At 40.4% G+C, this 20,923-nt stretch overlaps 1 long non-coding RNA gene across 1 annotated transcript in view; it reads right to left on the bottom strand.

Moving 5' to 3' along the window:
- The window catches only part of LOC141567356 (uncharacterized), a 56,387-nt gene extending 35,753 nt beyond the window's left edge, over positions 1–20,634 (bottom strand). Inside the window, exon 1 of the long non-coding RNA XR_012489956.1 lies at positions 18,675–20,634. This is a non-coding gene — a long non-coding RNA (uncharacterized LOC141567356). The remainder of the gene's footprint in view (positions 1–18,674) is intronic.
- Between the last annotated feature and the right edge of the window lie 289 nt (positions 20,635–20,923).

Below are 20,923 nucleotides of genomic sequence, written 5' to 3'. Positions count from 1 at the left end.
TTCCCATGGAATGACCCAAGTGTTCCAAAACAGGACAGATTTCTGTCCTAAAAAAGGCAAATCTTATCATTCCATTTATATTCAGTCAAAAACTCAGCTATTGTTAGAAGTCAGGAGACTGATTACCTTTCGGAAGGTGGAGAGCTAGCGATGGGGAAGGGCCATAAAGTGGCTTCTGGGTACAATTATTTTCCATTGTCTGACGGAAGTATTGTTCATAAGCATGCCTGTCCTGATAACTCACCAGATGGCACACTTAGGATTTTTATACCTTATTGTGTGTTATATTTTAATTTAAAGTTTACGAATAAAAAAGCCAAAACTGACTCCCATTCTTTACTTAGGATCACAACCTCCATGGGTAATTCAGTGGTGAAGGTTGCAGCCTCTGGGGCTAGCCTCCCTTGGGCTCTAATTCAGGTTTCCCTATTTTATTGCTATGTGACTCTCCTTGTCTGTGAAATGGTAATGATGACAGTACCTACATCAGAGGTTCTTCTGAGCATTAAAAGAGACCATCTACAGAGCCCTTAAACAGTGCCAGGGCCATCAAGGGTAGTATGTAAATTTCTCATGCATACAAAAGATGACTGGACTTTAAAAGTGCAACCTTAGGTGTAAGGTCCAGGCCTGACATGCCCTGGAGGGCTCAGACCCAACCTATCTGGCCCCATGATCCTCAAACCAGGTAAATGTCACCTCCATAAATGTCACCATAAGTCACCCAGTTGTTGAAGCCAAATACCTAAGACTCATTTTAAATATTTTTCTGCTCTTACCTATCGTGGGGGCAGAGCCCCAGAAAGTAGTTTACAGGCTCTCGGCCTCACATGAAGGGGTGCTGGCTCGGGTAGTAGATGGCCATCAGCTGTGGCTGATTGGCCGTCAGCTGTAGCCATTGAGCCATTGGCCACTAATATAACTGCTGCGGCTACGGAGGAGAGTGAAAGAGAATCTGGAGGAGAGTGAAAGAGAATCTGGAGGAGAGTGAAAGAGAATCTGGAGGAGAGTGAAAGAGAATCTGGAGGAGAGTGAAAGAGAATCGTCAGTGGGTTGCAGACAAAACGGACAGCAGGTCGCACGTCCAGTGAACCCAGCCTCCAGTGAGACCGTAGTGGTATGACTCCCCTACCTATGGCTCCATGGGTGTTCCTTTTTGGCCTCACTATATCCTGCGTTCTTGTATGGGGAGCGGGAGCAGAGACCCCGCAGGCCTCCCTGCACGACACCCATCCAACTCTTGGTAAGTGATGTCAATTCTATGTCCAAACCTGTCTTCTCTTACCTGGACTCCTTCCTATCTGGTCTGCCTGATCCATACTTGCCTCCTCCCATCCCTTTCTATACAGCAGCAAAAAAATAACCTTCGTTAATATAAAACAAATGATACTATTCTCCTTCTAAATGCCCTTGAATGGTTTCCCATTATACTTTGCAGGAGAGGGTCCCCAAATCTCTTGCTGTGTCCTATAAAATCCAGTGTGTCATATAACCTCTCTCTGCTCTCAACTTCATGGAGTACCCTATTTACACATAGGAAACTGAGGCACAAAGAGGTTAAGAAACTCACCACCAGGTTTATAACACTAGTGAGTAACAGAGGCAGTATGTGAACTCTGACTCCACAGCCGTACGCTGAACCTCCATGCTAACAACCCCCAGTTTGTTCCTGCCCCAAGGTCTTTTCTCAGGTTTTTCCCTCCACTGGGAACACTCCTCCTCCACTTTTTGTGTAGCTGATTCATTCGTATCCTTTAGATCTCAGTTTAAATGTCATTCTGTCAAACAAGTTTACCCTGACCACCCCGTACTAAGTAGGCTCCGCCCACCATTATTCTCAGCCCTTTCCTTGATTACATCATAACATTTATGTTAATGAATAATCATTTGGTCCTTTCCCTTGTTTTTCTCTGCCTTCCTTAGCTTAGTACCTTAGCCCCCTGAGGGCAGGCACTGTGTCCCTCGTGTTCTCCACCATTTCCCTGGTTCCTGGGACAGAGTAGCATTCAACAAACACTAGACAGATGAAGGATGCATGATTTCCACACTGAAAGATTATTATTATCTAACAAGAGGTATGGTTAACTTAGAAGTTAGCCCACTGTTTTTTTTATATACTTTCAGGTATTAACAGAAAATGTTCTATTAAGTTGTAGGCGAATTTTTTCTATTCCTGTTTTACATCAGTTTTATAATCTTGTCAAACATGCATTCATTCAGAATACTCAGCAAAAAAAAAAAGTTATTTGCCTCCCATCCTCCAATACGATTAAAAAACTGCTGGTGGCCCTACCTAGTGGCCTCAGGAAAATATTCCCAGAGAAGAAAGAGGAAGTTGCAAGGGCTCTCAAGATTTGGGCATCAGAACTCGGGGTCACTTCTGCCCCATTCTATTGGTCAAAGCCAGTGTCAAGGCCAGCCCAGAATCAAGGAGAGGGAAAATTGGCTCTACCTCTTGATGAGAGGAGCTGCAGAATCTGCAGGCAGGTTTTTCAATTTATCACAAAGTCTATCTACCATTTCAGCCCTCTGCTTTGTCACACAATCAAAAATTATCTTCAAATTCACTAGTTTGCTGAATGAAAGTTAACTCTTTGCTACCTGGTGGGATTCTCAATAATTCCAACTTTGAGGAGAGGGAGCCTGCAAATAGCTGGATGATCGTTGAAAATCATGAGGTCATGGGCAGCGAGGGACTGAAACAATGAACATCACAGGAATGTGCAATGATTTCTGGGAAACTACATATAAATCCTCATTTAAAATGGGAATACTCTTCTTTTGATTAACAAAAATCCTTTTAAGAATTTTCTGATAAAATGAGCTATTACCATTAACGTTATTTATGATTATCATGTTTTACAAAGGATTATTCTAGAACATTATTGGCTGTGATACATCTCTCCTACTTTAATAAGTGATCATTACTTAAAAGAAAAAACACAGACTCTGTATCATAATACCATGTTTATTTTTGTGAGTAAGCCTAAATCCCTTCCTTTAGAAAATGAACACAAACATCTGTCTGCCGTGAAGTTCCTTTCAAAAGCATAATGCTCTTTGGTTGGGCTTTGCCAGAGTGTATTTGTTTTGCCTTTGAGCAAGATGAGCTCTCTGTATGTTCACAATGTCAATGCACTCAACTGTTGATAAAATGCCCTTTTGGAACAATACTGTGCCATGCCTCTAATCCCAAATCAGAACGAACAATATAACATCTCTGATTATTGATTTCTTAAATATAATAGTTGAAACAGGAAAACATTAATAATAGTTATTAAAAAGTTACTTGGATTCTAACCTTTTCAGAAACCAACTACATGATTTTGTTTCATGAATCCAGTTGTATAGATCATTGGTTAATCCCAGATATATGAAGAAACGGGGAGATTTGAGAAAAATATCTGTAATCTAGTGCTTTTATCTAAGAGGGGTCTGATCTGAACCATTTCTTGGAAAAACTTGTTAAAATACAGATTCCTGGGCCCCACCCCAGAGAGTCTAATGCAGTAGGTATTGGGAGAAGCCTGAAAATTTGAATTTCTAACAATCTCTCAGGTGATACTGATGCTCTTAGTCCATAAACCACACTTGGAGTAAAACTGTCCCAATCCACATCAGGTGTGAAAAGAGTCTGCAAAAGAGAGTTATGATTTTTACCTTTCACCTTTGCTCAAAGGTGATGTACAGGCACTATGCAACATACGCTTCAAATACAATGTGAATGTTTTTACTTGCTCCGGGAAGGAACTTAACTACTTATTGCTAAAAGCAGATTCTACTGAGACATGGATTTTGTTATTGCTGTTCCAAGTAAACCTTTCACACAGTTCCAGCATGGTCTTTGGTATTAATAAAACACCCAAATTAACTGAAGAATAATGGCAACCTGTCAGATTGCCATTGTGGGAGATTGTTTAAAGGCCAGAAATTCCTCCCATCTCACGCTTGCATCCTTTGTTGTGCGACTTTGCTGAGTCTCCCATCCAGAATTGGAGACTATTTATAGTCAACCTCCGGAACTTGTGCTGACCTCGTGACTTGCTTTCACCAATAAAATGTGCTGAAAGTGACGTTATGCAAATCCCAGCCCCTAGGCCTCAAAAGGCCTTGCGGCTTCCGCATTTGCCTTTTTGGAAAACTGTCTTGAAATTGCCGTGTGAGGAGAAAATCTAACTTAGTGGAACATGAGAGACCCTGGAGGAGGAACGAGGCACCCCAGCCAATAGCCCGCACCTGCCGGACGTGTAGGAGGCCCTCTTGGATTTGGAGCCCACTTGACCTCCAGCTGAACGCCGCTGCGTGAACGAATCCAAGCAAAACCAGTGGAGGACCTGCCCGGTCAACCCTTAGAAACGTGAGAAATAATAAATCATTGTTTTAAGCCACTAAATTGTGGGATATTTTGTTAAACATCAATGATTAACTGATAAAATCATCTGTTTCAGTGAATCTAGGTAACCTGAGGGTCCCTAACTAGGACAAAAACAATAATGTAAGAACCCGTCAGTCAGCAGTGCCTGCAACGATATGGCAGAGTCCGCATGGGTGAGTAGTGATGCAATGCGTTGGCCCGCCCTCATTGCAAGGTGAACTCATCTCCAAAAAGCTAAATGAAGAAGTGAATAAATAAATAAGTAAAGTCATCAGTAAGTATTCTATGTCTGAAGGAGTGAATAACAATAATGAGTCAAGAAAAAGACCCTCTGTTTTTCCAGTTTCACCTTAAACTTAGAAAATATGAGCAAAGTTTACTAAGACGCATGGTACGTGGTAGTGTGCGACAGAGAATTCCTCACCACACAGTTAGGCGGAGCATTGGTTGTGGTAAAAAAAAGAAGCAAACTTTCCAGAGTAGAACCACTGATAACTCAACATTTACTCTTTCAAGAGAAATAAGAAATTGGTAGGATTTACATTAAAATAATATCTTCTTCCATAGTTCCTCAAGCAAATGACCTAAATAAATTTTATAATATACAATACTTATAATATTGCCTCACCTTTATAAAACTCTTTATAATTTTTTTTAATTTATTGGGGTGACAATTGTTAGTAAAATTACATAGATTTCAGGTGTACAATTCTGTATTACATCATCTATAAATCCCATTGTGTGCTCACCACCCAGAGTCAGTTCTCCTTCCATCACCATATATTTGATCCCCCTTACCCTCATCTCCCACTTTATAATTTTTCACTTTCATTTTCAAGGGATTTGATTTGAAATTGGGAAGTAAGATAGAGAATATTGATTATCCCACCAAAACAAAAAAAAAAGCACGCCACACACACACACACACACACACACACACAACTATATCTTAAGTCCAGATAAAATTGGCCCAACATCTGACTGATAAATAAATCAATACCCCTTAGTTAGTACTTGGATCACGCCAACTTCAATAGATCACAGTAAGGAGGTTGAGGGACTAATTTTAGAAGCAAAATAAGTATGAAGGGTGCTCACGTGGAGGTCAGTTCATTTGCCCCATTTCCCCAGTTTCCTATTTAGTGGGTCTGGGGTGAGACCCTGAATCTGAGGTTTTAACAAGCATCCCAAGTGACTCTCATGCAAATGATCCTTGGATCAGTTTTTGGAAAACAACGGAGTTCAAAACACAGTGTTTGAGAGACCTGAACCAGCCCCAGCCTCAGCTCTGCTTCTCACTGACTGTTTGACTTCGGGAAGTCCATCTCTCTAAGACTCAGAATCTTCATCGGTAAAATGGGACCATAAAAGCACTGGATTGGTTTGCTAGGCCTGCTATAACAAAGCACCACAAACGGGGTGGCCTAACAACAGAAACTTATTCTCAGAATTCCCGAGGCTACAAGTCATGGTGTTGGCAGGGTTGGTTCCTTCTGAGGTCTGTGAAGGAGAAAGCTCCCTCCCAGCTTCCGGTGCTTTGCTGACAATGTTTGGTGTTCCTTGGCTTATAGATTTCTGCCTTTAGCTTTACATGGCGTTCTCCCTATGTGAATGTCTGTGTTCAAATTCTGAATCCTTTTTATAAGGACACCAGTCATATTGGATTAAGAGCCCACCTTACCACTCCAGTGTGACCTCATCTTAATTAATTACTTCTGCAACGACCCTGTCTCCAAATAAGGTCACAATGCAAGGTACTGGGGGTTAGGACTTCAACATATGAATTTCGGAGGAACACAAGTCAACCCATAACAAGTATCCACCTTTCAAAGTTGCACTGAGACTTTAAGGAGATAAACGTGCGCAGCATATTTAGCACAACTTCTGGCATTCATAAGCCTAAAAATTATAGCTGTTAACCATCATTATATTCCATTGTCTTCAGTAACCCTGGGAGTGTCTCCTTCCCACCATTACTATAACTATTTTAACATATAAATAGCACTTAACGAAGAGCACTGGCCCTTTCAAAATAGTTTTGTATGTGCTAGAAAGATAAATGACCTGATATGTTTTTTGATATTTTGCAAAAGATAAGAAAATATAACAATTATGCAAATCTTACCAATGCACTTAGGCTCTGAAAGCTTCTGGAAGACAGGGCAACTGCTTTGGTGCTTTCTTCTGCTTCATAAGACAACTTCTTTTGTAAAATGCTGCTTTTAATTAGATTACCTGGGCCCCAGGGTACTGAGTATTTTCTAATCTTTTGCCTTTTGTGCAGGGTTTTCTGATTGTTTTGAGGTGTTATTTACTTATATATACCCTGACTAATAGAACTGTTGAATCCCTTGGAAATTAAAGTAATTTAAAGAGTTTATTGTTTAACTTAATAATTAAAACCCCCCCTTGTCCTCGCATAATGTGGTGCTCCTTACAAAGAAAAACCCATCATTGAAAAGTAAGTAGACTTGTGTAAGAGCAGTTCCCAGAAAAACAGTGCCTACTCTATCTCCCAGCAAATTATCCACTTTGCTGATTATCTGCTGAAAACTTAAACTCTTATCAAAGAGAGTGAGAGCTAAGGCACTTGCTCTACCATTAACCCTGTAGTGACTTTTTGCAGAAACCTGAAAGGTCTCAAAATATGTCATTTCTTGTATAGCAGGGCCAGGTAACTAATGTACCCAACTTTTCCATGACGTTATAGAAATTCCCAGCTAGAGTCATCAGTATATAGTCAGAGTCTGACCTTTTACAAGACTCAAAGAAGTATTCTCCAAACTCTTTCAAAATCATATTGGAGTCAATATCTGGTAAGATAAAGAAAATTGGGTATGATTCGCATGGTTCCTTAGTCATAGACTGGAGAAAGATAACTTATAATCTTACCTTGCCTAGTAAAATCTTTTATAATTTTTGAAGTTCAAACAAGGGATTGAAGTTGATCTTATGAAGTGAAGTAAGGCACATTTTGTTGTCTCTTTTAAAAAACAGACTCTAAAACCCATTAGATGTCTTGTAGGAGACATCTATTGCTTTAGCCTGGCCAATATCCAGCGCTCTCTGTAGGTTCAGTACCTGGTCTTTCAGGGAATTATCCCTTTTCCAACTCCTAGGCCACTTGATTGGATGAGCTGACCCCATCCCGCACCAATCCTCAGACTCTAGAAGTGAGCATGTGATTCTGATTAACCAATAGGAGCATCTGAATTTCCAGGCCACAGTTACTGATTCCAGGATGGACCTGTGACCCAATATGTTTCAAAAAGAATTGGCTCTATTTCCTTTATTAGAACTGCTGGAAAAGATGAGCCTTTTTTTTTTCAGAAGGTGCTAAGCTGGCATGATGCCATCTTTGTCAGTGCAAGGGAAAACCTGCCCAAGAATGAAGCCAAAATGAAGAAAAACAGAACCAGGAACTGAAAGAAAGAAACATTATTGATGATGTTTTGCACCTGGAGTTCACTGTGTCTAAAATGCCACTGCTTGATTTTTCAGATATGTGGTCAAATATATACTTTCTTTTTTCTACCAGTTTAAGTAACATTTCTGTTACATGATACTAAAATGATCCAAAGTCTCCACTATATTGATTAACAATGAGATGGACAATTCCTGATATTAACAAGGACATCCATAGGTATGAAGCAGTCACTGAATTGTGATTTCCCTTTGAAGTGATCTCCACTCTTGATATCCCACCACGTTTAACATAATGTCCAAAATAAACATGCTTAGAGAAACCGTGTGACTTTGTAAGTCAGCTCACCTCCTTCCCTGTTTCTTCACAGTCTAGGGTCTGGTCTCCCAGAAGCTGACTTTGAGGTGAGGATTTATGTGCAAGGGATTGATTCAGGAAGGAGAAAACTGGTAAGAAAAAGGAGGGAGCTACACAGGGAGGGGAGGAATCCCAGCCAGGTGCCATCGCAGGCAGAGTTCCTAGAGGGTGGTGTCAGCCTGACCCTGCTGGAGAACTCTGTAGTGTCATTTACACTTCAGAGTGGTTCCCATTTGAGATGAGGAGTTGGGCTTTCATACCCCTGCACCTGTCAGTGACAGTGACAGCCCCCAGAGAATATAAATTCTGTGCACAAAGGTGTCCAGTAGCCTGAAGGCAGACCTATGAAAAGTCATAGACTGTTGGGGGGGAAAAAGTACACTGACAGAGGAGAGATTCAAAAGCAGTAAAAAGGAATACAGAAATGTCTGGGCAGAGCCCCAATATTATCTACTTCGTTCATCCCACTTTTCCACTACCAGTGATTTTGGGCAGGTATTTTGGAAATATATTTGAGATAACATGGAGAGAGAATATTACCTGGGCTTTTCAATCATTATTCTTGATTTTCTGCCCTCAGTCTAACATCTAATCTTCATGAATACTAAAAAGTATACATTCCAAACTTACTAAAATTATTACTGTCAGTAGGGCTTCAGAAATTTAATAGAACTATTATGGCCAAAAAGCCAGATTCTTCCATCCCTAGATTCTTTGGCTATTTCAGTCAGAAACTTTAGAAAGCTATTTGAAGTCCTTCAGATTCCTTGGCTTTGATTCACAAAATGTTCTGGTGGCTTTATATGATTCACACCTAATTTATGAACAAAGAATATTTTTATGTTCCATTCTACCTCAACGTTTAATTCCTTTGTAGATGTGGAAAAAAGCACGTATTTTAGATCATAATACATTGTGCAGTTGTCTTATATCAAAAAATATGTGCATATATTAAATCTATAGTCATGTTTAACAATCGTCTGAAGGTAGAATACATAAATATATGTATATTTATGCATATACTCATACATACTCTTCTAGGAACATCAGATAAATACTAAAGTTACGTAATTGCCATGTTATATTTGTCTGTATCACTGTCCTTGAATGTCAATTTATCAGTCAATTTATCACTTAATATCATCCACACTCAATCAATTTTTGCTTACTGAGTTATTTATTTCACTTTCCTCTCAGCTCTCTCAAGGTACTATAAAACTTAAAAGGTTGGCTGTATCCTTGTTTACCAAAAATTTTCTTCATATTTTCAGCCACTGAAATAATGCCTAAGAGATTTTCCACCTCCCGTAAATTTATGTTACAGAGCTTGTAAATCATGTTGCTACCAAGTTATAAACTTCTGAAAACCTGGGAGGACTGACGAAAATGCTAACAGATTTCTAGGACAGTAACAGTGACCATTTTCCTCTCTCTTGCTCTAGAAAACATCCTTTCCACTTTAGTTAGAGCCAGCTTTCAATCGTTATAGTCTACTGCAGAAAGCACTGGGCACAGCCATGAGGGCTGGGATAAGGACAGGAAAAAGAGGCAAATTTGTGTGTCTTCTTTTGAAAAGCTTTCCTCTAGACAAATCGTTTGAATGAAATGAGGCAAGTTGGACATTGTTGATCTCTTTCCTGAAAGTGGAGAGAGAGAAAACATGAGCAGCGGGGGGAGTAGATGTCAAATTAGAGTCTCAGATACCGCTTATCATCATCCTTTTGCTAAATAGTGAAGCATTGGTATTCAGGGAATACTGAAGTTAAGCTCTGAGCCTCATGTTGCCAACGGATGAACTCAGTATTTGAAAACAACTCCAAATCAACTGACCGTAAGCTCTATAACTCACGGAGTATCTTTAAGGGACTTCTCTTCCAGAAAAAAAAAGGCATGTCAATGCCCAAATACCAACACTACTTTTCTCTTTCTTACTTTCTCTCTTGCATCTTTATGTAAATATCATAGTACTATTAAGAGACAAATATGCTGTCACAACACTTCCGCTTCAGGTCAATCGGTGGGGATTCCTCCCTTACTAAAACCAAAAAAAGAAAAAGAAAAAGTTTTAATATAAAAGTCAATACTCTAGGAAACATTCACCCCGCTCTTCTCACTTCCATGCCAACGTCACAGTTTTCCAGACCTTTTTATCCCTTTGGCCCTCATTAACTGTTCTTTCTTTACCCCCTACCCCACGCCACCACCACTGAGCAAACACCAGCGGGCTCTTAAGCACTCAGGAGAATTTTAAAATGTTTTCCTCATTTCTCTGTTTTGCATAAAATAAAATCGAATTAATTTAAAATAAAATAGATATTACATATATAAAATAAAATATAATAAATTATATATATATATATAATAAAATAGAAGGTATATAATAAAATAGAAGATATATATATATCCAGGAAGAGATAGATACATCTCCTCCTTGTTGCTGGTCAGAGCCAAACGTCACTGGTTTTACATGTGTTTTCTTGGTGCAACCCACGGAGTGAGTAGCAGGATGCGATTGCACACCATCTTTCGAGGAGCTGTTCTGAACACGGTGCTGAACTGAATAACACATCATTGAGGGGTTGCATTCACTACTCATACCCTGGGAGCATTACAACAAGCTCCTCAAGCTCAAAACTATTAAGTTGCTCCTGTGACTGTCCTCCAAACCACATCCACTAGAAAATAATTTGCCAGCCTAATTGTGGCACAATGCAAACCTCAAGGAAAATGCAGCTGGTTGACCAGTGGGTTCAATGCCAGCAGTAAGGAACTCAAACTCAGACTTGAGGGTATGACTTAGCCTGCCCTTGTGAGATACAGGTCTTCACAACACAAAGCATTCTGGGTTGATGCAGATGGTTCTATTCATCATGATAGAGGATTACTTTAATCATAAAAATGTACATAATTGTTATTCATCAAAAGCAGAGCCAATAAAATAAAATAAATACAATAATAAAATAAAATGTATTTTAGAAGTTTGGGGGTATGCACATTTCTGACATCATACATTTTCACCTTAAACCATTGTTTTGCTGGCCAATCAATATCACATATCCTACCTAGATTAGTTGAGTTAGTCTTAAAGAAAAATAATGACCAGTGTGTTACATGAAATGTATTATATATATGTGTGTGTGTGTGTGTGTGTGTGTGTGTGTGTGTGTGTGTGTAACGTGTATATTTACTTCTTACAATCAATTTATCACAAAATGTGTCCCAATCCTTTTACAAGTACTAAATATGACATCTTTAACTATTATCCTTCCTTTTCTAAAAGTAACCCCATCAAAACACAACAAATTATACTTTTTGTAATTTTAAATGCTTAACAAATGCTAAGTGATTTCATCGCCCCAAAATTAATGAATACAAATTTCAGGTTAATAATCATTCCATTCAACCCAACATTCTTTAAGATCAACAGAGACAATTCTAGGTCATTTTTTAGTGAAATTGTCCTTTATTGACATGGCATTATGGAATATAATAGGAAAAAAATTTTTCAACATGCTTTTTAAGTTAAATGATATTTTACTTCCCAAAAACTACACAAAGTTCAGATACATGATGCAAAAATACTTCCCTGTGTATCTTGTTAAATTTCTGTGCTGAACCAAAGAAGACCTTCTTTTCCTCCTGGTTATCTACATCTGTATCATGAGTTTTATGTGCTGTATTTTTCAAGTCAATTTCACATCCTGCCTTTAGGGACTGACTTGTGCTTCACTGATACTATAACTCTTATTTACTGATTTTATGCCTGACTCCTAGAATTTATGGTCTTGAAAGAGCTGCCAGCTAAGATCCAATCAGCTTTCAGCTCACTTTCAATGAGGAATCAAAAAGCACTCCAAAATACATATAACACCTTAAAAGAAAGATGAATGTTTTCCTTCTTTTTTTTTTTTGAGTACAACTTTCTAAACATATGAATGGTAAATAACATAGAACTCAGTGACACTGACTACAAATCTCCATTACTTTGCTTACCAATTTATTAAGGATTCACATATATAAAAAGATCACACAACTTCAACATTTGATTACCAGCTTGCTCACTAGATACAAATTATGTTGCTCTGAAAATGACTTTCCAGAGCTGAAAAGTTATTAATATTGAAATTAATGCATTGGATCTTTAGTAATCAAAACAGATCAATACAAATCTCTTCACTGAGTGCCATTTTCATTGTGAAGTAAATTTTGAATAAAAACATTCTACTTAATTTAGATGAAAGTTTTAACTACGAGTATGTTCAAGCATTTGTAAATATGTCTTATTAATTACCAGCGTGATTGTATTTTCAAAAGGATTTCTCCTCTGTTCCATGCTATCCCTATGACCATGCCTTTCTCACTCTTAACTACATGCAGTTTATCAATTTACTTCAGGACACTCATAAACAGACACTATAAGAGGAGCACAAGCAAAATTTAGTGGACCTGGCATTTCAATACTTTCTGTCCAGTCTTGACAAATTAACCAAATAATGAATACAAAGTTGAAGCAATCACTCATGGCAGTGATGGGGGTAAATAAACACAAATGGCTGATTAATTGTCGTATCTTTTGTTTAGTGTTCTTGAACTTGCTGCTTATGAAAGGGATTTGTCATTAAAAATTTGCTGCTTTATTTAATTAACATAATGGGGAAGCCTCAGAAAGGAAGTAATCTGGATTACCTAATTACCTGAATTATACTAATGAGCCCGATAGGGAAATGTCCCTTCCCCTCTTAAAGTCATCTCCTCTCAAATTAGGAGTTTCTTTCAACTCCCAAATCCTCATCTGCAGAAATCAAGACCATGGTGCAGGTATTCTCTCCTTAGCTTGACCTCTAGAGGGCGATCCTTCCTAATTTTAAAAGGATCCAAATCTATGGGAAAGAGCTGAGAAGCTCATCAAATCCCAGAAATGAAAAGTAGTCATCTCTCGTGAAGACTGTAACAGAGGAAATCTATCATGGCTTTCAAGTTACCTGTGCTACACCCATCACCCCAGTGTTTATTTTTCACACCGTGTCTTTTTTTTTTTTTTTCATTCCTTCACTCATGAAATGTTGAACCACCATTAACTATCTTGGTGTCAAGAAAAAGTAAGTAATCTGTAAAAACCCCTTCCAGCTATTTAAATCCTGCCACCGTCCTTGTGTGATGTTTCTTAGCACCAAAATAGTAACAGCTGTTTGCTATATATCAAAATATTGATACATTAGGTGTCCCATCTCAAGCGTCCTCTTCATGGGTTTTGTCTGTTTCTTTTGCCTGGGATTGTTTTTAAGAGTGTCACCTAGTGACACCTAGTAAATGATAGAGATAGACTCATACAATATGTCATACCTGTCCTTTATAAAATTTCCAAGAAGCCAAATAATTATCTAAGGTGTCTCCTAATTTCTTAGTGGCAGAGCCAGAATTTAATTTCACAGTTTTAAGACATTTATCTGAGATTTGCTTGCTAATTCACCTCCTTTCTATAATTCCACCACTAGGCTCCCTGCAAAAGCAAGAACTCACATTTACTGAGCACTTTCTATGGTCAGACACTGCATTAGACACTGTACTTGAATTATAGCATTTAATCTTTACAATACAATGGTGTCTTATTATCCACTTCACAAATGAGGAACCCAAGGCTCAGAGATGGTAAGTAACTTGTCCAACACCACTCAGTGTTTACATAGTTTAACTATATAATTCAAAACACTGTCTAACAGTCTACTTTTTTGTATACTACTATCTCATCAACCTGGGAAGACTGCCCTAAAATACCTCCTAACCTATAAACTTATAAGTACTCTTTTCTTGCAAGGATAGTAAGGATAATTCAAGAAAACTCAGGAAAGACAAGTGATCAATTTTCTCAATATTCTCCCTGGCAAGACTGACTCATATTGCTTTAGAAAAAATCTAAATCCTGATTTCAGACCATACGAGGTTGCGTTTATGTTACAGATTTTGAAGCCAGACAGCTTACATTGAAATTTCAGCTCCTTACTTACTAGTTGAATTACTTTTAACAGATTATTTAACCTCTCTGGGCCTCAGTTTCCTTTATCTGGAAACTGGATTACAATGCATACTCCACAAGCGAGGCTTAAATAAATAGTTCTATGTGAAGGGTTTACAACAACATCAGGTAAGTACTCAGCAAGCACAAACTCTTCTTATTTTGTTTGAGGTCAAAGGAGAGAGATTTAATAATAATGGGAAATATGAAAGAGGACCACCAACCTGGGGAAATGCACATCATTTAAGCTTAACAAATAAGACATTTCAAAGACCCCGTGTAAATATTCCAGTTTGGGGTTTGGTTTCTGTTTGGCTCATGTGGGTGATCTATAACTTCCGAGGTTGCATAATGAGGTTGTTTCTGGGCAAGGAAAAAAGTCTACCTAGTTTAACAAGTTATGTGCATATTTCATTCCAAATGCCAAGTCCCACTCCCTGCCCTCTGCAGGGAAATTGAAATGCCTTATTTCTTTAAGAATACTTCAGAGAAACCAAAGCTGGTCTTGCAGAAAAAGAAAGAAATCCATGACACCAATCTTGCTTCCTTCCCATCAGACATGTCACGAAATTCAGCATTTCATCCCAATATCCCATCCCTTCCGGCCACTCTGTGTTGCCCTCTGTCCGCAACAGCTCCACCTGAACTTCACACTGATGTCTGAAGGTGGAAATCGTGCCCTTTGGAAATCATGCCCTGCATTGTCAATTCAGGGGCACCTCCCAGCAAATATTGTGCTCGACATGGTGACGAAGCCACAGCACATCTATCTCATGAACTCCTCAGCAGCCTCTGTTTACTGGCCTTTGAATTCCCTTTGTATTGAAAACATCTGTCAGTAAAGCCAGATGTCAAAAAAATACAAACTCTATCCCCTACTGGGAGCAGTTGGAGGAGAAGACACAATTGGTAGCTCCGCTTAGGACCGAGGACCCTAGGTTTTGCTCTTCAGGTTCTGTCTGTTTGTATGATTATTGCTCTGGATATGAACACATTGCTCTTTTGGGGATACATCTATGTGCAGCCTAAGCTCCTTTAATAGTGAAAACAGTTTCCCATTATAAGAGTAGGTAGGGTGCTTCATGTACACACATATACACATATATATATGCCTATATATGTATGTATGTATGTATACATATATAAAAACATATATAACATATAATATACAATTTATAATACATGTAATTAGTTTAATTAATCCAGCTAAGAGTTCATGAAGAGGGTAATTTGCTATAATCATACATATATACACCTTTAACCCAGTGTACAGCAGCCTTTAACTTATGTCCCTAATTTCATTTCTAAAGTTACCTTCTCACGCTAACACTCATGAAATTTTTTTTCTTTCATCCTATTGCAAGTTTCTCAGCCTTGTCACTAGTGACATGTTGCTCCCCATAATTCTTTGTTGTGAGGGAATATTCTGTGCATTGTAGGCTGTTTTGAAGCATCCTTGGCCTCTATCCACGAGATGCCAGTAGCAAACCCCTCCCTCAGTTGTGACAAGCAAAATTGTCTGCAGACATTGCTGAATGTCCCCTGGGGGGCAAAACTGCCCCTCCTAAGAACCATTGATCAACTAGCATTGTCTTATAACTTATAAAGAATATTAGATATTTGATTCTCGTTTTGAATATTAGTAGTAATTATTAAGGTTTTATTTTTCCCTTGATTTTGTACTTTGCTTTTCTCTGCCAGTGAATGGAACAGCATTCTATAAACATCATAAAACTTTAATTGGCTTTGTTGAGCTATGAAAACTATAGTGTCACTGAAAGTGAAACTAAGCTCCAGCGTTGTCTATGCACCTGTTCCACAGCTCGGCTTAGTGAACTGGCTTACATGACCTGATTCTAGCAGCCTTCCTGTGTATGATCCCTCCAAAATGCCTGTCTATCAGGTAAAGCCCACAGGAGCGTCCAGACAAAGGCAAGCAGTTGCCCAACTATGGAGGATGCCACAGCCACGCACAGCAGGTGCAACGCGGGTCCCAGGAAGCAGTGGGAACTGAACAATACTGCCTCTGTGTAACCTGACTGCCAAGGAAGTGAAAAAACAACCTGTATATTCAAACCACAGACATCTGTGGCATTGGGGCCAGCCCTACATCAGGTTCTGAAGTATGCCGGGTCACATGGGTCATCGTTTCAGCATCCTCCTTCATCACAAGCATCCTCCTTCATCACAAGTCCAACCTGTCTCCTACCCCAGAGGAGCTTCTGGTGCATTACCCACCTGGGTTTGTCTGCCCTGGTGGTTTCTAGTGCTTAAACCATCCTCAGGTAAATTACCTTTCCTGGATCCCATTTGCAGCTGACCTTACAAACTGATCTGCGGTTAGCTAGATCCAAGTTTCTACACTGGTGGCCCTTGGGCCAGGTCCACCCCCTGAAACACACATTTCTTTAGCCAGCAAGGTGTTTTTAAGTTTATCTAAAAGGCCCAGAGTTCCAGGTCCCCTTGAAGAACTCGCATGTGACACAACCAGCACTGAAACAGCTGTGGCTAAGTCATAGACAGCAACCTGTTTAGACAGATAAGATCGTGTGTTTCCTGGATTATCCTGGGCCTGCTTCCCTAATTTATTTGTGTACCTGCTTCACCCCCGGAGGCATCTGAGCATGTGACCTTCTCATTTGAATCCCAGAGATTCACATGCCACAATTGTATTTATTTCTGAAAAACAGAATAGTCAAGGCTAATGGAGGATGTAAAAGATTAAAAACAATAACTAAGTTTTTATGTTGTTAATGTGCTTTTCACAGGCATCATTTTTTTCCTAACAGACAATCATCAAATGTCTCTTATCAAGTGCTATTTTTATGTGCTGCAATCAAATGCCAGTCACAGTTTGAAGCACTTTACACAAAACATTTCATCTAATTCACACAATAGCCATTTGAAGTAGGTACTATTATTATCCTCTTATTGGAGATGAGGCAACTGAGGCACAGAGAGGTTAAGAAGCTTGTTCCAATGTCAGAATCCAGATGGAAAAGAACCTGGTCAGTCTGATCCTGGACTCCAAGCCAAGTTTGTCATGCTTGCCTTGGCTTTTTACTGCCTCTCCAATCAAGTCAGCTCTCACAGTAACCCTGAGAAGCACTCATTATTACTGTCCCCATCTTTACAGACACAGGAATTGTTGTTCAGACAAGTTAAGGAAGTCTCCCCAAAATACTTGCAGAAGCACTATAGAGGAGAAACCATCCACAGTCTATACCACGTCCCAGAGTCCGCCCAAAGCAGCAGTGCTGGGGATTCAGTACCAGACACACCATGGCTGCAGCAGCCCCTTTCCCCTCAGACTCTAACCAAAGGTGGCATGCATGGGGGTCTGCTCTGCTCTGTTCCGGTTCCCAAACCCTGTGACGGGTCAGCACAGAGAGCCAGGAAAGCTTTCCAGATTCCCCAAGCCAGGAGGCCACACCACCTGAAGGGCAGGGCTCATCACCAGGGCCCATGCCAAGTCTGCTGAACTTGCTGTGCCCTACACAGCGGTTCCTATTCTGGTGAGATGCAGAGGAAGCCACAGACGTGGGAGCCAGGGAGAAGAGGAGGAAACTGGGACAGTTGGAGGATAATTGAAGTAAAAGTTGCAAAGTAATGCACCCCAGGTACACAGAAAGCACAAAACCTAAAGGATTCGAAATGATCAACATCTCTTCTTTAGTTCTATAGCCCAGTCTCGGTTCTTACTGAATATAGCACATATAGACCTAAATGAGCTCATCTCGTACAATGCAAGAAATTGCTCCTGTTTAAAATGCACAGTAGAGAAATGGAGAGAGCCCAACAAACAAATGCTCAGCCAAAAGCTTAGGAGTCATCCTTGGTCGCTCCCTTCCTTTCATGGCCCATGTTTTACCTGTGTAGGTCCTATCAGCTCTTCTTCAAAACTTAGCCCAAAGCCATTTTCCTCTCTCCATCGCAGCTGCTAGAACCCTTGGCCAAGCCACAGCCATCTCTCACCTGGATGACAGCAGTAATTCTCAAGGCATCCCTTTGCATGCTTTCTTACCATTGTCACCCCTCAGATCTATTTTCCAAACAGCAGAATGCACCTTACAAAACATGAACCAAATCATGTTTTGAACATGTCCAACGTTCAAAACCCTCCCACCAGATTGAGAATCAAGTCCAAACTTTTTGCCATGTCCGGTCTCTCCACCTTCAGCTTCACTCTCCTTTTCTCGTTTGCTAAAAGCTAAGAATTCTGAGCTTCTTTTCTCCTCATACCCATCAAGTTCACTTCACTTGCAAACATTCTGCCCACAACTCTCTTTTCCTACATTTTCCAATTGCTATTTCCTCACTTCCTTCAAGTTTCTTGTCTGATATCATATCCTTAGAGATTGCTTCCTTGACCACCATTTCTAAAATAGCCTTCGTTCATTCTCTCTTCTATCTTCTTCCAGCTGTCTCTGTCTCCTCACACAGCCTTGTTCTTTTTTTTTTAACATATCACTGTCAGAAATGATCTAGTATATGTACTTGCTTACCTCTTACTTATCAGTCTTCCTCCATTAGAATATTATCTCCATGAGCTCATAGACCTTGTCTGTTTCATTCAGGGTTGTGTCTTCAGAACTTAGAACCAGGCCTGGCACAGAGTAACTGCTCAGTAAATATTTTTAAATGGAAGAACAAAGCTATAAACTCACCAAAATATTTCTAGCAGAGGAGATCAAAAAAAGAGTGAGAAGACAAAGAGAAATTAGAAGGAAGGAAGGGAAAAATAGTTACGTCTTTTAAACACGTACAAGAGGGTGACCATCATCCCGCCAAAAAACTGTGTTTGTTGATACTATATGTCCACTGATTTGCATACACAATTGCACTTAGTGCTTTTATAAATCCTGTGAAGTAGACATCTGTGTCCGCATTTTACAGAAAAGGAAGCTGAGAGGGGAAGCGATAAGTAATACAGGCCAAACAGCTAGAAAGTGACAACTGACCGTGAAGCCAGAGATGTTTTTTGTTTTTCCTCCCACCACTCTGTGACTTTGACTACTGCCTCTGAGATTTACTGCCATGACCTTACATCACTGCACTTTTTCCTTCAAAAAAATATTGGCTGAGCTGAGCCGGTCAAAACGGCAGAGTATATAGATGCTGTGCTTACCTTCTCTCACAACCACATCAAAATTATAGCTAAACTACAAAACAGCCATCATTGAGAATCGCCTGAAACCTTGCTGAACCAAAGCTCTACAACTACGGACAAACAGAAGATGCCACTTCGAGACTGGTAGGAGGGGCAGAGATGCGGAACCGGCTGGTCCCACACCCGTGTGTGACCACTAAAAGTTGGAAGAGATATCTCGGCTGCAGAAGTGCCCCGGGAGGAGCAAGGGATCTCAGACACCCCACACCAGCCTCCTCAGCCCAGGGTTCCAGTGCCTGAAAGAGAACCCCCATAATTTCTGGTTGTGAAAACCAGCAGAGATTGTGACTGAGTGAGACAGGGCAGCTGGAGTCCTAGGCACTCCTCTTAAAGGGACCATGCATGGACTTACCTACCAGTGGAATCACTCACTCTGAGTTCCAGCAGTGGGGCAGCAGCTGGAAAGGCGACAGGAAGTTATCTGACTTCAGGACGGGACTGGAGGGGCAGCTTTCTCCCAGACAGAGGTGCTGACAGAGGCCATTGTTTCTTTGATGAGCCTTCCCCATTCCTGGTGTGCAAATGCAGGCAGCTGAGTCTCCATTAAGCTGGTTGACACCATTGGTTCTTTACACCCTGGTGATTCTGAGACCATGCCCTTCCCAACTTGTGGGGCCGCCCAAGTCTCTTCCAGTGACTTCTTCATACAAACTGCCTGCCTTGGTTCATGCTTCAGACTTTCCTAGGGTTTCGCAAAGGTTCACAGAACCCAGACAAGCAGCATCTGGCTTGAGCATGTCCTGTACCTCTGGCTTAAACAGCCCTAAGCTCAGCACTAGTGGCAGCCAGCCTTCATTCGTGACTTGGCCTCTCAAGGCACTTCCAAGCACAGCACAGGTGGTGGCCATCTGCAGATTGCTTTGTGGCTCATGCCACATGGCCCTGGGTGTGGCATGGGCTGTGGCTGAAATTGACTTGCAGCAGGTCCCTTCCCAGATGACCCTGGGGCTGGCACCCCCAGTGGCCAGCTTTGAAACAAGCTGGAGCATCACCCAGCCAACTCCCAGGGTGACACACCCAAGGGGTGGATAGGACAGGTACCAGGGTCCTGTTGAGGCAGATCCTGCTCTGGAGGACCAACCCCTGCACCACAGCTCCTCCACTATAGTCACAGCAAATCCTCACAACCATGAGCCTGAGAGTCAATCCGTCTCATTGCTGTGCAAACAGCAACCAAGGCTCAACTACAAGAGGAGGGCACAAACAGCACACACAAGGGACATGCCTGGAGTGCACAGCTCAGATGACCAGGAAGACTGTGCCACTGAGCTCCAAGGCATACCAACAACATAAGGCCACTCTCCAAAGACTGGGAGACATAGCATCCCTACCTAACACGGTGTTTCCCCGAAAATAAGACCTAACCAGAAAATAAGCTGTAACATGATTTTTCAAGATGCTCATAATATAAAATAAGTCCTAATGCATCTTTTGGAGCCAAAATTAATATAAGACCCAGTCTTATTTGGGGGAAAATACGGTAGGGCTTATTTTATATTATGAGCATCCTGAAAAATCATGCTAGGGCTTATTTTCTGGTTAGGTCTTATTTTGGGGGAAACATGGTACATAGAAACAAACACA

This window comes from Rhinolophus sinicus, linkage group LG01 (assembly GCF_036562045.2).
Source record: "Rhinolophus sinicus isolate RSC01 linkage group LG01, ASM3656204v1, whole genome shotgun sequence".
Taxonomy (NCBI): domain Eukaryota; kingdom Metazoa; phylum Chordata; class Mammalia; order Chiroptera; family Rhinolophidae; genus Rhinolophus; species Rhinolophus sinicus.
The sequence above is the reverse complement of the archived record's forward strand: the minus strand, read 5'-3'. Positions and strand labels throughout refer to the sequence as shown.